At 36.4% G+C, this 16686-nt stretch overlaps 1 long non-coding RNA gene across 1 annotated transcript in view; it reads right to left on the minus strand.

Moving 5' to 3' along the window:
* The window catches only part of LOC141414123 (uncharacterized), a 36959-nt gene that overhangs the window by 11076 nt on the left and 9197 nt on the right, over positions 1 to 16686 (minus strand). Inside the window, exons 3-4 of the long non-coding RNA XR_012439212.1 lie at positions 10327 to 10430; positions 10025 to 10086 (exon numbers count right to left, since the gene is read on the minus strand). This is a non-coding gene — a long non-coding RNA (uncharacterized lncRNA). The remainder of the gene's footprint in view (positions 1 to 10024; positions 10087 to 10326; positions 10431 to 16686) is intronic.

A 16686-nucleotide genomic window follows, 5' to 3' on the forward strand; every position in this document is an offset into this window, starting at 1 on the left:
AGTAGCCTTTTCTAAATGACCAAGGAGGAAAATTAGGAAAAATAGTATAAGGAGGCAAGAGATAAACACAAATTGTACCTCAGGATAAGTAAGGAAGGTCCTTCTATGAGGGGTAAAAAATTCCCATTAAACAAGATGCTTAGTCTCAGCCAGATTGTCAACCAGTAGAAAGAAAGGACAAAAAATCCTTCTTATAAAAGGATTCAGACATTGAATGAAAGCTCTCATGTCCCCTCCAACCCCAGGTCCTATAGAAATTAAAATATTCAGATTACAAAAGCAAATGCTTTATTTCTATGACTTTTTATTGAGATTCAGTCAAAACTGTCTTCTGGCTTCAAAACAGACATTTTTAATACAGTGCATTATTTGAAAATTTAAAGAAACCAAAGCCACAGACAGTATTACCAGATGTCCTTAAAACAGGAAGGACCAGGCACTGGTAGTTCACACCTGTAACAATCCTAGAAACTCAGGAGGCAGAGATCAGGAGGATCACAGTTTGAATCCAGCCCAGGTAAGTAGTTAATGAGACCCTGTCTCAAAAAACACATCTCAGAAAAGAGCTGGTGGAGTGGCTTGAAGTGTAGGCCCTGAGTTCAAACCCCAGTACTGAAAAAAAACAAAAAAAAGAAGTAAGGAACAAGAGAGAGAAAAAGAGAAGAGGGAGAAGAGGGAAAAAGAAAGAAAAAAAGATTGAAATGTGAAGACCACTTGACTTTTCAAGATTTCTAACAGAATCACTAGTAAGAGTTAAATATCATTGACTCAGGCCTTAGTAAGAAAAGCACAAATGAAAAATAAACTAAAGCAGAAAGAACAGGAGCTTAAAATAAGAGGAGCAGGTGAAACTGGAATGCAGAAAGCAGAGGCAGACAGTAGAGGAAAAAGGGACATGGTGTGGTTCAGAAAACTGTCATGGAACAGACAAGTGCATCAGTCAGTGGGCCAGTGACATTTGGTAAAGAAATAGAAATTTGACAGTTTGCCCCCTCAAATGTTTATTTTCTACAATTGTTAAAGTGAGTATTTTTTTAATGCAACAGTAAAAGCTTTGGTCTCATTCAGATTCCAGTTCATAGAATTTATAAGAATATTTTATTCTACACAATGTGTTGGATCATGCTTTTCTCCTGATTAATTTTTCCGAGCACTCTGAGAATGTGAGAATGCTAAAACTTGAAGTGTCTAAATTACCACTCATGGTAAAAAGTGGACCAAACTTTTAACATATGTGATTCTTTTTACCAGAAGTTGAATGACGTCAGCGTCTATGAAACTACTGAGTTTAACTTCTTAATCTCTCTGCTGCTGAGCAGCCCACTAAACCTGTCTTAAACTCACACATGCCCCATGTGTGCTGTGTCCCAGCATATCCAAGAAAGGATTTTCCGTTGAGTGTTACTGCCAAAGCTTTTTTTTTTTTTAAATTCTGGCAGCAGTGGAGAGATTGAAATATACCTATAAGCTCAAAAGATAAAATATATAATGAACTTCAAAAATATGGGCACTGTGTAATAAAATTTGAGAAGTATAGACACTTGGGTAGACCAATTTTCACAAATTCATCCACGTGCGCTCCATCATGCTTTTCAAAGGTGAGGTAACGTTTACTGAAAATCATTAGACCTGCTGTATAATTCTCCCCACCCCATTTAATCAAATAAGAAAGAACTTTCTTGGTTTTCTTTTTTTCATGTGTATGTGTGTCTGCATAAGTTTTGTTTTTCAGATTGGGTCTTGGGCCGACTTTGTCCACACTGGCTTGGAACCAATCCTCCTACCTATATTTCCCAAGTATCTGTGATTATAGGTATCTACCACCATGCCTGGTCAAGAACTTTTCTTAAAGCAAGTGATGAAGGATCTGAAATTTGAAAACTGGTTTATAAGGCCCATTTTTCTGTTTTGATCAGTACTTTAGAACAACTTGAAAATTCCCTTGCTAATTGATTGATTTCACATGTCATTCTGAAAAAAACTGAACTGTTTCTTTCGACTTGGTAGACTCCCTGGAAAATCTGTTTATAGAGCATCTCTCTCTCTCTCTCTCTTTCTCTCTCTCTCTCTCTCTCTCTTTCTCTGTCTCTCTCTCTCTCTCTGTGATACAGTATGCCCCGACTCTCTCCACTAAGCACCAAGTACAAGGATTGTGTAAGATACCTTGAAAGGAGAATTGATAAAGTATGCAAATAATTCGTGCTGTCTGGTATCTTAAAATTTGGTAACAAGATGCAAATACATACAAACATATTTATGTGCCCACACACCTATATGTTATGTGTTACAGATGTACAGTTGTATGTGTGTATGTGTGTATGCATATGTATACTCGTACTTTGAGACAGAAAGTGAGAAGTGCCTCGAGGAAGATTAAAAAAATAAAGTGTTTTAGAAGAACTACGTGTTTAGAAGAACATATTCATTCCTCTGGGGGTGAGATGAAGAAGCAGTGGGAATTACCACAAACTTTCCAGAGAAGGAGGCATTTGAGTTCTCTTTAAAAATGGGTATGGGTCTGATAGATAGAACGGGGGGGCGGAATTCTAGGCACAGGGAAGAGCGCAATACAATTACAGAGTTGTTGCAGGGTCAGTGACTTGGGGAGCCTACCATGCCTGAGGATTCAAAATGTTCACATTGAGCTAAGGGGATAAGATTTTATTTTTGTTCAAAGAAGAAAGTAACAAAAAGGCTTGAGAAGAAAGTGACAGGATGTGATTGTATAATCCAGAGATTTATGTCAACACACTCCTCTTACTGATTTTTGTAAGAAAAAAAATAATGGGTTGAAGTTTGGCCAATGAAGCCATCCGAGGTCCTGGCCCTGCCTGCCTCACTTGTCTTTAGCACTGTCTTCAATTGCTCCTCCAAGGGCTGTCTGTTCCACTAACCTGCTCAGAAGTCTTTGTGTCCTAGAATATTTGCACAACAAATATCCTAGGACAATCAACATAAAGTTTATGAAATCAGTCATTATACATTGAAAATGTATACTTAATGTAGAATAATTAAATTGTTCTTGTGCATGGAAGGATCTGATGATATACCTGAAGATATTTTCACTTCAATGTGTTATTTCTAGGTCTCTTTTTAACCCTAAACCATGAGTTATATATACATATAAATAGCCAATGGCTGAACTGAGGAAATCTTTTAATTGTTTTCAAAGAAGACACAAGATTCTACTTAAGTAATTCAAAAATATTATCTGGCCTTAAAACCAAACCTGTTTTCTGTAGTCATTAAAATAAGCAGTATCTTACATACAATGAAAAGACATCACAGTGATTTAATGAATATCAGAGTGTGAGTGTGATAAAAACCAGGCAACAGTTCAAAAATCTATTTAAAATTCCCTACCTCTCCTTCTTATTCCCTTTTTTTATTAGGCGTTTGAAGAGAAACACTGTCTACACAACATTCTTGAGGATTTGAAAGTGGGAAGAAAAAGTGGTCAAAGTGGTTCAAAGTTTCTCAAAAAACATTCTGTTTTAGCCTTCACTCAGTCAACAAATGCCACAATTTCTTCTCTCCAATAAAACCTCAACCAATCTGAATAGTTTGCTCTTATTTTTTATTATGTTTCCACTTAAGTGGGAGATAACCATTTAAAAAATATAATTGATTGTTATTTGATGGGAAAACTTGTATTAAACAATATGGAGTGTCCAAAAATATTCAGAACTCAGGGAAGGGGACTCGATGAATAAAACATTCTCAGCATCATTAAGGATGGACAGCTATGAAACTAACTGCTCCATTGCTGCCCACAGAGAAGTTCCACAGTACAGAGTGTTCTCTGTGCCTAACCTCTCACTTTTAATAATTGCATTCCAGTTTGCCTTTGGGAAATGTCTATCTTCTAGTCTTTCCATGTGATTCAAAAATTTAAACCCAGTGTTCTGGCTCCAGAAATGGGCCTACAACCCCGGCCTGACTAATGAAAATATTCTGTTTCCTGGTCACAGTTGATTGATAGATATGCATGTGGTTATGGTCTTATGAATCAGAATTAATTCTAAAACTTCTATTAACTACTTGTAAAAGTAATCAAACATTCTAATTGGACTACCAAACTTCAAATGGGACAAGCCTAGAACTTTTAAACTGTTTGCAGTCACCACAAAAAAAGAACCATGAATAAAACCAAAGAGGGGATTAATAATGGGTAAAGACAGTAATTCAAGGGAGATGAATTTTTTTAAAAAAAACGAAAAGATAGTTAATTATGTAGCTTGAGATCTGGGTCTACCCATGTCCAAATCTATCTTTGCATTTTTTTCAACTTAAATTACCTTTTCGTTAACAAGTGTTTGGATTGGTTTATTATCACTTGCAACTGAATGAACTCCCTGAAAGCAAGCACAAACCAGAAAACAGAGGACAAAATAATCCTGAGAAGTCAATGGACTTTATCAAGTTGCTCTGACAGATGTTATGTCTTCTGGATCTAGTCACATGGTTAACAGTGAAGAGAGCATAACTTGGTAGGTGAGAGTCAGTAAGCATTTTATTTCATAAAATTTTTGTGGATTGAGTTTTACTTTATGAAAAAACTTCCTTACATTTATATTTATGCTAGAAAACTCCTAAAAATATAAGCTCTGTCAGTGGAAACCACACAAGCATTGGTGCAAGTGCAGCAGTCTAAGCAACAGCACACCATATTCATAACTTGTTTGAAACAAACCAGGCTATGGCATTTTCTTTACATTTGTATTATGTTAATTTGATCTTTGACTGGGCTGCTATGCATATTAAAATGCAACACAGATAAGGTAAAAATAAAAACTGGTAGGAGGGAGAAAGGAACAGAACGTGACAACTGGAAGTAGAGCAACAAACAATGAATCCATTTCAATTTTTCTTCCTCTCAGAACTTTAAATGTTATTACCCTATTCCTGGGCAGGTAGTGATATGAAAAATCAATTTTCAAAATTTAAAATGAATATGAAAGTCCTGAGTTTTTAACATTTAAAATCTGTACTATCTTTGACTGTGGAAACAATGAGACTTCCTTTATTATACATTGTTATTCCTTAGCAGTCCTCAGTATAAGAAGTACTATTATTTTCAAAGAAGAATCTACCATTATGTGACACCAGCTTCTTCTTAAGCAGAAATCACCACAACGAAAGCTCTAGTTTCTGTAGTGTTATGCATAGAGTATTGCTATTATATTTCCTATGAAAATATCACAAAAGGTCAGAAGAGAAAAACAAATGCAATACATGAGGATGGGTTCATAAAGAGAATGTTCTCATAGTATTCCTCAGGCATTCTTCACTTCCCTCCAAGTCAATGGGGTAGCTGGGAGGGAAGAAGAAGGGAAAAAATACTAAACACAGAAACGAGAAAATACTTTTCCTTGACCAAATGTCAATTTAAAACTTTCTTGGCAAAAGATTTCCATAGGAAAGATGGCGAGAAATAAGAATAGTCACCCTTATGATTAAATATCAATGATCATTTTTGAGTTTGGTCCTGACTTGGTATCCAGGAACTGCATCCAAAAAATCCCATAGATTTTGCTTGCCTGTTTAATTGTCTTGCAAAGGAGTTAGTGGTTAAAGAATGGCATGCTTGAAATCAGAAGCTTTGGAGGGAGAGTAGTGACTACTGATGACAAGGCTCAAAGATTGGTTGTAAACATTAGGAACTAAAGTGAGTAGGAGGGAAAAATAATTGAGAAAGTAATATTAAGGAACTTAAAAATCAGTTGGATGGATTTCTGAACATAGAGACTGAAATTCTTGGAAATGTAGAAGCAGAACAGAAATTAAGACAGAGAGAAACTGAAGTCATCTCGATACATGTAGATGAAAGCAATGAGAAGAGAGGGTAGTGAGGAATGTTATGAGCTTCTAAGACCTGGGTTTTTTAAAAGGGAGGGTGATTGCCATGAAACAAATTAGAAACCAAAGTCCAATCTATTCTACCTCCTAACCTTGAAATAATGAGGCATGAAATAACCTGTCCTTGACATAGTTTCTAGGAAAGAGGATGCTTAGGAGGCCGCCAGGTTTCAGTTAAATTATTGAAGGCAATATTCAGAAAGGAGACAGATGAGTTTATTAACCAAGGAGCTGGAATTCCAGAAGATTTGGGGAGAGAGGAGGATAAGTGGGGAGATGGGTTAGATCCATACAGGAGTAGAGAGCTTCAGCAAAGCTGAACAGCCTGGTAAGAGGGGTCCATAGCTTCCACTGGGCTTCTGAGCACAGGAATGTGAGACACAATGGCACCCCCAGCAGCAGAATGCTGCAGAGGTACTCAGGCAGATGAGTTCTTGACAATGAGAAATCTAACTGATTAACGTCTGGCAGGTTACTATAATTTTGTCCCAGTTGACGTGAGTATCTGGCATCTTACAATGGCAATCTCTCTTTTAGTTTCCTCAAGTTCCCTGAATTCAAATTATGTCTTCAGTCCTGTTTAACTAAAGTTTATAACATTGACTTTTTAAATCTCACCACAGTTTATAATGTGCAATGTCAAAAAAACCTCCCAACATTCCCATTGCCTCTGTCTTTTTAAAGGCACCAAGAGTCCCTGTAAAATTTAGACTTCAGTGTCCAGCATGTCAATCTTCTTTAGCATTTTTATGAGAGAGTCAAATAAAGAGACAAGGGTACAAAGGTTTAATACCAAGTTCCCAGAGAGAAAGATTCCACTAAAAGAGTGCATGCACAGTCCACGAGGACTAGACAGATAGGGCAGAAGTAGCTTTTCTGGGCTGGCACAAGACCCCTGTAATAAGATCAGTAAAGTCTTTGTCCAAAGGGCACATGTATTCATGATCCAAGTTAATCAGACCATAGACTGAATATCCAGCACCTACTACAGCCATATGTTTTAGCAACCAGCAACCAAGGAGAAACTGACCAGGGGGCAAATTCTACCCTCAGAATTTATATCTTACCCTTACTGATTTTCAAGTTTTCTTTTACATACAGCAGCAAAAAGGCAGTAAGGCTGGGAGAGAGATACATAGACACACACATACACACACACACATATGATGCCACTGTTAACTCTAAATTGAATGACAAAGTTTATTCTTGGTTGACTATGATATTCATGATGTCCTCTCTGACTTATCTATAAAATAGAGCAATGTCTGGGAAGTAAAATGAGAATGGAGGAGTTCATCCTCTTTAGTGACAAAAGGGAAGTCCTGGAAATAAAGTCATCTTCCTGGTAAGCAGGATTGCATTTTGATTGCCCAATGTTTAGGCCCTTTTATCTTTTTGCTGCAAACCTAAGAACCTCACTAAGTAAAGTCCATTTTAAATGGAAAATGTTTAAAAATTAGAACATATGGTGAAGGGTTTATTTTTCTCTGTTGATTTTTTTTGTTCACTGTCACCATAATTAAATCTTCCTTCATCTGTTTAATTATTTATCTCAAGACACAGCACATCAATAACCTCATTTGATTCATATAGCAATCTTTCAGGTATGCAGGAAAGAGTTTATTATAATTTCCCTTTTATAAAGATGAGGAAACTGATTTTTTTCAAATGCTTAAAATATTTAACCACTTTAAAATGTTAAAATAAGAACATAGACCATCCAAATTTAAAACAAGGATCTACACTCATTCCACTGTTCTTTAAATGGAGTAAAGTTAATATTCAATAGTGCATATTCCTTGTGTTCTTTATTCTGCAAAGACTAAAGCTCACATTGCTACTGTATTAGTTTCCTGAGGCTACAGTAACAAATTACCATAAGCCTGGTGGTTTAAAACCACATAACTTATTCATTTACAGTTCTAGAGGCCAGAAGTCTAAAATCAAGTTTAGAAGCCAGATTTCTTCAAGGGTCCCCAGCTTTTGGTGGCTTTCTTTGTGTCCATTCATCTGTCTGCCTCCTGCCTTCTTCTCTCTGTCTTCTTTCCTTCTTTTTTTCTTGTAAGCACATATGTCACTGAATTTAGGACCCACTCTGGTTCAGAATGATCTCCCACCATTTAAACCACTGGAGGTACTTATCTTTGAATAATACTAAATAATTAACATAGGTCTCATTTTAAAAATTCCAAACCCAGTTGGAGTCTGGGTAAGTAGTCAGAAGCCACTCCCAAAAGTTATAGAAAAAGCTTTTAAGTACTTTTGAGTTAATAAGTATAAAGTGTTTGTCAGCTAGGATGATAATAGTAATTTTTGTTGTTTTTGTTATTTTGTTTAGCCTTTTTATTTAAATTTCTTTGTAGCCAAGGTTGGCTTAAACTGGCAATTCTCCTGTTTCAAACTCCAAGTGCTAGGCTTACGGATGTGCACCACCACATCTAACTAGATAATAGAGATTAAAAAGTAGAAATAATGTACTGATAGTAGCATGGGGCTCAGAACTACTACTTTAAATGGTGTTCCCATTCCTCCAGTCACAGTCAGGGTGTTTGGTAGACATGAGCTCTGTTCTCTCATAACCACTTCCTTTGTCCTTCTGGCATTTAAGAATTTATATCTCTGCCCTTGTAGAAGTTGAGCACAGCAAAAATTGATAGCTATCACTTCTAAGAAGGAGTATGTTAATTGCTGGTGCTCAATTCTGTACCCAATTTTTTCTACAATGGCTACTAGAAGACCATGTGTTAATCGGAACCACACTGAGGCAACACAGGACAGGCAGCTCAGCTTCCTTGAGTGCTCTCCACGCTCATAGTGGACTTTGCATGAAAGAGAAATGCATCCTTTTTTGTAAGCTACTGAAATTGTGAATTGTTTGTACAGCCTAACCTAATCCATGCTAATTAAAACAGTTACTTATACTAGGACTGGGTGCTACCATGAGAAAAACTCTAAAATATGGAGCATGAGTTTAGCAGTTGATCCTACAAGGGATGGGGGTTGTGGATAGTTACTCACTAAGATACTATAAAATGATAGCCAGTCATATTCAGTGGCAAACCATCTGGTAATGTTATCACCAGGGAAATTTTATAGGACGTATCTATACAAAATAAGCTTGTTGCTCTAGAAAAATTAGAGTGCATGTTAATTGGTTTGGGCTACACTTTGGCAAGATATCATAAGAGAAGAAGAAGACTGGTTTACAATCAGGAATAAAAACCATGCAATTGAAAACCACGTGGTATAGAAAACACAACTGCATCTCAGCTACAAAAGAGTAAAAGATAAAACTGAGCCTGGAAAAACAAGAACTTGAAATCTAAGTCTTAAGGCAAGGATCAAATCAACAGTATGGATAAAGTCTCATGTTAAAACTTGGGAATGGATTAACATGTCTCAGAATAAAAAACTTATTAAAGGTAGTACGTCTCATCCACCATTTCATCTGACCAAAAATAACTAAGGTAATGGTTCTCCCACCAAACCTCAATAGACTTAATGGATAAGAAAATATGAATACAGAGAGAGAGAGAATGGATAAGCAAATATGAAGAGAAAGACAGAGAGAGAGAGAGAGAGAGACCAGTCTTGGGACAACAAGAACAAACAAACAAACAAAAAAAAACCATGTGGGCATGGAATTTGTCCGTGGAGCTAAGCAGAATGAAATAAATAAGAAGCCCACAAATCTTTTGAAAGAATTCCCTGCCAGAGGAAGCCTGTGTGACTGGTTGCAAAGACACTGCACACTGGCTACTTGTGACATACAAGCACCTGTATGGTATCAAACCTTTCTCAGGCAAGCAACAAAATAAGGAAACTTTAATCTTCAAGAAAGATTTTTTTCTCACTGCCCATTACAAATGTGACAAAGAAGCATAAAGGATGAATTGAATCTTCCAGAGTGTGGAGCCAGGAGTCAACAGGAACACCAAAGAGAGACTCCTCCCAGAGAACAGAAGCTTCACTAAGGAACATCCTGACCGCCCCCCCCCCCAGCAAGGGGGATCTCTCAATAGTGGCGTGGCAGATCTAAATAACTTAACTATTCCTCTGTGACACTGAGTTCCATAATCCTTCCTGGTCCTTCATGGAATCTTGACTGTGAGGGGAAGAAATAACTTTTCTTTTTAAGTTATACTAAGATAAACCACATTCTTACCTGACTTCTAGGCACCATGGACTTTGTGCTGGCTGAAGAGTTTGGAAGAGACTTTCATTTCACTGTAGCATTTAGGAAGAAGAAAGGGAAAAACGTTTGTTCATCAGAAGAGTGATTTACTGTGAACTTTATGATTGTTTGTTAACACTTTCTCTTTCCAGGTTCACAAGATAATCATATTAATCTCTAAAAGTTAGATGTAGTCCTGTGACTTGCTTTGAACAAATAAACTCGAGCAGAAATAATGTGTGGTATGTCTGAATGGAGGCATTTAATTGCAGATAACTGACTCTCTCTCTCACCTGTTAATATGCAATGGCAATTTGAGAAGCACACGTAATGAAGAAGTGGTACCATGCTGGGCAATCAGGTGGAAGAACACATCTATGCAGATATCATGATCGAGCTAGGACAGAAACATAGATGGACATGCTTACATCTTTCCACAGTGTCAGGATTTATCAAATAACAACAAATTCACAAGCTACATCAATTAGTTAGCTTTAATTCACCAAGTACTACTGATTTCACTTGACAGCCCGGATCACTGACAATCAAAGGTTCTTTCATTCTAATCTTAATTACTAATATTAACTCTGAGATCACACATTAAACTGCACATAGCATATATATGTATACATATCTATAAATTATGTTATAGAGTAGCAAAGAAAGGGTTAAGGAAGCAGCAGGATTCAAAGGGGTTTACTGAATGCAAGATTAGAAAGCTGGTACAGTTGCAAAAAGATAAGGTACAGGTGGCTAGATATTAACATCAGGAGCACAGTAAGTGTTGTTGTGGCCTAGGGTTTCAAAGCACAGAGCTTGGTACAGACTGATTGACTGCAATTTAAGTGGGTTGGTCAAGCAGGGGCACTATACAGAGCTGATGCCCCCGGGACAGAGTTAGAAGTTTGTTGCCTGTGGATGTCTAGTGAGTCTAGTACTAGATGGCCTGATGATGGATTGGTGGGTGCCACCACCATACCCCAGTGTCACGTGCCCTTCCTTTTGTATGAGGGGAATTGTATCATTTATTGGTTTGTCTTTTCTTATATTGTTTTTATATACCCATGTTTCCATGTGTTTCTGGTTTAATTTGATAAGTTCATAGATGGTAACATTTTATTTGCATAAATAAGTTATGTATCACTCTGTGCCTCTTGGTGTATGCTGGACAGATGGTGGTTGTTAATTTACACAAACAAGATGTAGAATCATTTGGTGTTAGCATTTCCAATCAAGCAGAGCAGCTGTTTTACAAAATGGAACCACTCAGTACAAGGCAAAGCCTGAAAATCACTGTTGTATACAATACAACATGGAGTACTGCAGAGCAGGACACAGCCTCTCCACACCAGAATTCCTCAGGACCACAGAAGAATGACACAAGTGTGAAATCATTTCTGTCTTAAACCACTGATATTTCTTTCTTTGTTACTGCAGCACAACTTAGCTCATCTTTTCTAACTCAGTATCAACACTAAAACCTTAATATATCACCCAATTTCCTCACTTCCTCTGATTATTGACCTTATTTCAGAGGAGCTGTTATATTTTAAAAGCAATTATCTAAAAGATAATCTAACAAATTTTAAGTTGCTACTACTCAACATAGTACATTTCTTTATATTTAGTTAATCTTCCCTTTAATATAACACTTAAGGAGCATTCAAATCATTTAATTTAAAAAAAACCAAAACAATCATGTTCTAAAATCCTTTTATTAAGCAGTCTTCCTCTCAAAATAAGTAGGTAAAGAGTACTATTTTCAAAGCAATTGTTAAATGTCTGTGGTTGGAACTTCAATGTCATTAGAAACTACTTTCAGCATGAATCCATCCCAAACTGCAGGCATTTTACTTGATCTGGTGAGTGAAATTTCTGGAGACCATGAAAATAACTTAGCTACAAAAAAAAATGTGAGAGATAGTTTGACAGCTCCCCCTATCTTTCCCTTCCTAGCTATAAGATGCATTTCTTCTTCGCAACTCTGCTGTCAGTTTGAAAACCATCCAATAAATTGGTCATACCTATCATAGTTACCCTTAGGCAAAAGAGACAGGGAGGGAAGAAGTGAGGGGGAAAGAGAGAAAGAGAGAGATTATTTTATGAATTGAGACTAAGGTCCCTTTCTTTAAAGACACATTTACACTCTTCAAGGCCAAAGAAGAAATGTAAAGTTATCGCTTTATAGGTACTATAAGTATTTAAAACAAACCCCCCGAAAATTTATTGTTATCAGAATGTCCTACTGCCAAAAAAGGTAGATCCCACAGTCTTTCACCCACAAAGAAAGCTCTCTACAATATTATCTGTGGCAGATAGGTTATATGTCACTGTTTAGCTCAAGCCAAGAGATTAGACAACGATTATTTAGCTTATCCATGAGCACAATCAATTGGACATGTTTTAGTTACTGAGCTATTTTTAGGCAGGATGCCATGAGAGACCCCAGTAGGTGCCTGCCAGTAAAGGTTTCCAAGATCTGCCAGCGGTAAACCAAGAGTATTTACATGTTTAAGGACAGGGTTGTCTTGAAGGCTCACATATGGATCGCAAATTGCCAGGCATGCATGGGTAGACTGGGTCCAGCACGGACCACACAGAATCACATCCCAGTCCTTTGATTATGTACTGTCTTGTCCCTGTCTGGATGACTTTTCAGAAGCTGACAGAGCTTTTACAATTTAATTGGTGTTGACACCTTTTGAAGCCATGCCTTGAGGCACTAAGGGTCATTGTCTGCTTTTCCTGTTTCTCTCCAATGCCTCCTCTTGGCTACCTCACAGCCTGTGGTGCCTGGCTGGCCCCTGCTCTTTTTATTCATGTTTGTACTTGTTCTGGGTCCTGTTACAAGAGCCCTTGTTAAATGCCCAGCAGGCAGCAGTGAATGGAGATTTTGACTATGTGGGATTTGAGGCCTCTGGCAATAATGGAAAATAAAATAAATATAAAAGTATCCCTGTTGTGGACTGTGTTGTTATCACCAAAGATTTATTCCAGAGGACCTCAGACCTAAGTTACTTTCTGTGCATGCTGGGCTTGCTCCCGGCAGCAGGCCTTACAATTAGGTTTCTGCATTCCATTCTTGGCATTCTCTATGATTTTTCTTCTATCACTGTTTCCAATCTGGTATCTTCTTCCTTCTTTTAGCAACACTCTCTCATAGCAATTGTAGGGATATCATTATGATTCTGATCTGCTCTCTAACTTTGTTATATTGAGTTTAAGAATAAGAAAAAAAGCAAATCCTATATTGTTTTTCAGGTTCAATTCTGCACAAGGATGTCTCTCCCCACCCAAGAGTTGTACTTACTAAGCAACTTAGTTCTTAAGTCTCAAAGAATGGCAAGCTGAGTAGCTCTCATCTTTTACAGAGCTCTACTCAACTTGCTATATTTAAAAATTCAATATTTCCAGTCAGAGTTATTAACTGCCTATTAATTGACAGACTAGCAGGAAGATTGGCTTGTTTGCAAAACTCATTAAAAATATTCTTTCTTGAAAGTGTTCAGATCTCTCGAAAGGTTTTTGTTTCACCTTACCTAACCACCACTATAAATGTAATAAACCAGATGTTTGAGTTTTTAAATGTATGTGTAAAAATATTATCACCTTCCATATTAGGTTGCTCTTCTAGAAGATAAAATAAATCAGAAAGATAAAGTATATTCTGAAAATAATTGTATAAATTATTATGCAAAAGAATATAGATTAAACAAATGTTCATTTTTGCATCATCTACATCTACTGACTTTCCATGACACTGTAATAATCAGGTCATAAATAAGCATGAATATTACCAGTAATAATTTACCAGTGAACTATATAGCAAATTTCCTCCAAATACCAACACACATAATTAGAAAATTTACAACAGATATGTTTTCTACTTGACACCACATCAGACTTAGATTTAGATAAACATCTTTTGTTTTTGTTTTAACAAGAAATAATTAACCTTCCTCAAAGAGACAACTGAAAATATGAGCCAAAACAATCTGAAAGAATGACTTCAATGGATGGAGAGATACTTGAAGTTCATTTTCTACCTATGAAAAACACTTACTAAGGAAAGATAACTTGTTGTTCTTCCAATACACTGAAGCTAAGTAGAGATGAAAGATATATTAGTAACAAGGAGCAAAATTAAAAACAATTATGAACTTGCTAATAGTGAGTGATAGAGACAGCATTGTCATTTATGAGGCTGAGAGTGGAGGTGTGACTCCGACTTTTAGCCTCCCGTCATAGGTCATGTGTGGAGGGGACAAAGGAGAATCATCTTTGTTAGTCTGTGTCAAGGGCTGGGGCTCCCATCGTCCACAGTGCCACTTATAAGTCCTGTAACTTGAGGAAATCACCAACTTCTCTCTGCTCAATTTCTTCATTTAGAAAGTAGAAATATCAACTATTAATGAGTGATTAAGTAGAAAATAGATGTGTGGGATTTGTTATATGTGTGGGATTTGTTTTTGTTTGTGTTGTCTTTGGTGACAGTTAAGTATCTAGAGCAGGAAGCCATCTCCCAAGCTAGGTTCAGGACCTCGCCCACAGCAGATATTAAAAAAATGCTTGTTGAAGAGTTGTTGAAGCCAGAAATTTTTGAGAGAAAGGGATCAGGAGAGCAAGCGAAGGAAAAGTTTGATTCAACATTGTCACATTTTGTTTTACTGCTTAAAAAAACAGTGAAAGTCCAGATTAAAAATAAAACAGAAAAAAACCTAAACATACAGAAAATTTGAAGATTTGCCATGAATAACAGTTGAATCAAGAAATATTTCTATAGAGAGAATATGCAACCAATTTAATGGTGTTTTAAAATATCATAAAGTGTTAGTTTCAACATATTCCCAGCTGTAATAAAAACTTTGTTTGAATTTATTAAAACCACCATTAGTTGCGACTGTTTGATTCTGTATTAATAGAGACCACTGAAACTCAAAACGCTGGCATATAATTTTTCCAAGTAAATAGCTACACTCTTCCCTTTTCGGTGCCTTCATAGATTGATAAAATAAGAAATGCCTTTTCATTTTACTTCTGTAATATTGTACTAGAAGATTATAAATTACAGAGCAAGAAGGGAATTAAGAGAGTACCTTGTCTCCAGAGGAGACATTTAAGCCAAGGGAAGAAAATGATCATTTTTACTAATTTTTCAGTGTACTTTCTGTCATTGAAAATTGAAATCAAATGGCTCAATAGATTTTCCCTTTTGCTTTAGTTGCTAAAAACCTCGGAGCCTCATTGTCTACATAATTTTTAAAAGCCTCTGGACATTGAGCTTTTCTACTGAACTATGTCCTATTCTTCAGTAAATTTTTTTATCCCAGGCTGTGATTTAATCAATAAGACACTTCAATCCATTTCAAAAGAAGGCAAGATACCTAAGGAGAATTTTAAAGCAAAAATTATACAATTATTTACAAAATAATTGTATTTAACACCTGATTTTCAGAACATACTTTTTTGTTATTGTTGTTTTAGAAGTGGATTGAATGAAATATTAACTATCACAGTATCTTTTAGTCATTCATATAAATAATAAGAAGTTAAATTTTACTTAAGAATGCACAACTATAATGTGTTCAGCTAATGGGACCATAATCTGTCTGAAAAACTATTTCCTCTCCAAAATAATCAAGAAATGTTACAAAATGTGTGCTTTTTTAAGAGAATATCAACAATGACTGCACTATATAAATAAAGTTAGAACATCTTCTGGAGAATGTCCAAGTTAGTCTTAGTGCCATATCTGAAAAGACTTTGGCTGCACAGTTATATAAATAGTGCATGACTGTCTATATAAAAGAGAACCAGAAACATTCTCTCCTGACAAGTCAACATTATCCAATGTCCCTCAACCATCCTGGAGATCAGTCAGCAACACAGACAGAGGACCAATGCCCAGCTTTGTCTCTATGCCATGTCTACCTAATTTCTCCAACCCAGTTCCTTCTTTCCTTCCTTCCTTCTTTCTTTCTTTTTTATACTTTTAAAAGAAGAATATTAAACTGGATGTGGTGGTGCACACCTATAATCCCCGTAGTTGGGAGACTGAGTCAGGAGGACCACAAGATCTAGGCTAGGCTTGGCTACATAGTGAGACCCTATCTCAAAATAAATTAAATTAAATTAAATTAACATTAAAATAAGAATATTAATAGTACCTACTTCATAGGATTTTCATAAAGGGTTAATAAACATAACTTTTTAGGCAGTGTCAGTATGGTATCTGTCAATTGCCATCATTATTATTCCTTATTAACCATTAATTGTGTAGTAGGCATTGAAGGTTGGAAGTACAACCAGAATTGTATAAATCATGGTCTTTTGCTCTCTTTTTTTTTTTTTTGGCAGTACTGAGGCTTGAACTCAGGGTCCACACCTTGAGCCACTCCACTAGCCCTTTTTTGTGATGGGTTTTTTTCAAGATAGGGTCTCATGACATATTTGCCTGGGCTGGCTTCAAACCATGATCCTCCTGATCTCTGCCTCCTGAGTAGCTAGGATTACAAATGTGAGCCACCAGTGCCCAGCTAAGTCATGGTCTTTGACTTAAAACAATACCAATAGTAATCATAGTGATAGTAACTTTACAATTCCCATTAAGTTTATCTAAGAAGATGAGACTTCCTGGTTTTTTAAAATTAACA

The sequence above is a fragment of the Castor canadensis genome, chromosome 11, assembly GCF_047511655.1.
Source record: "Castor canadensis chromosome 11, mCasCan1.hap1v2, whole genome shotgun sequence".
Taxonomy (NCBI): domain Eukaryota; kingdom Metazoa; phylum Chordata; class Mammalia; order Rodentia; family Castoridae; genus Castor; species Castor canadensis.